The sequence below is a fragment of the Trichechus manatus genome, unplaced genomic scaffold (assembly GCF_000243295.1).
Source record: "Trichechus manatus latirostris isolate Lorelei unplaced genomic scaffold, TriManLat1.0 scaffold00255, whole genome shotgun sequence".
NCBI lineage: Eukaryota > Metazoa > Chordata > Mammalia > Sirenia > Trichechidae > Trichechus > Trichechus manatus.
The window spans coordinates 2540491-2541663 of NW_004444191.1; the positions used below are offsets into that span (position 1 = coordinate 2540491).

The window sequence follows — 1173 nt, forward strand, 5'->3', positions numbered from 1 at the left end:
AAGTGAAGAGGACTTGAAGCACTTACTGATGAAGATCAAAGACCACAGCCTTCAGTATGGATTACACCTAAACATAAAACAAAAATCCTCACAACTGGACTGATAAGCAACATCATGATAAACGGAAAAAAGATTGAAGTTGTCAAACATTATTTCATTTTACTTGGATCCACAGTCAACACCCGTGGAAGCAGCAGTCAAGAAATCAAAAGACCATTAGAGAAGTGCAGATCAAAACTACAGTGAGTTATCATCTCACCCCAACAGGCTAGCATTAATCCAAAAAACACAAAATAATAAATGCTGGAGAGGTTGTGGAGAGACTGGGACACTTACACACTGTTGGTGGGAATGTGAAATGGTACAGCCACTTTGGATATCGATTTAGCACTTCCTTAAAAAGCTAAAAATAGAAGTACCATATGATCCAGCTGTCCTGCTCCTTGGAATATATCCTAGAGACATAAGAGCCGTCACACGAATAGATATATGCACACCCATGTTCATTGCAGCACTGTTCACAATAGCAAAATGATGGAAACAACCTAGGTGCCCATCAACAGACAAATGGATAAACAAATTATGGTATATCCACACAATGGAATGCTATGCAGCGATAAAGAACAACGATGAAGCTGTGAAACATAACATGAAGGAAGCTGGAGGTCATTATGCTGAGTGAATTTAGTTAGTCACAGAAGGACAAATATGTATAAGACCACTATTATAAGAACTCAAGAAAAGGTTTAAACACAGAAGAAAACATTCTTTGATGGTTATGAGGGTGGGGAGGGAGGGTGAGGGTTATTTACTAACTAGATAGTAGATAAGAATTAGGTGAAGGGAAGGACAGCACACACTACAGGGGACGTCAGCACAATGGGACTAAACCAAAGCTAAGACGTTCCCTGAATACAATCAAACACTTCAAGAGACAGAGGAACAGGGGTAGGGGTCTGGGGACCGTGCTTTCAGGGGACATATAGGTCAATTGGCATAACAAAGCTTACTAAGAAAATGTTCTGCATCCTACTTTGGTGAGTGGCGTCTGGGGTCTTAAAAGTTTGCAAGCGAGCATCTAGGATGCATCAGTTGGTCCCAACCACCTGGAGTAAAGGAGAATGAAGAACACCAAAGACACAAGGAAAGTATTAGCCCAAGAAACAGAAAGGG

General features: G+C 40.8%; 1 protein-coding gene across 2 annotated transcripts in view; it reads left to right on the forward strand.

Annotated features, from left to right (window-relative positions):
* Positions 1 to 1173, forward strand: part of PTPN4 (protein tyrosine phosphatase non-receptor type 4) — a 222437-nt gene that overhangs the window by 178306 nt on the left and 42958 nt on the right. The window lies entirely within an intron of this gene.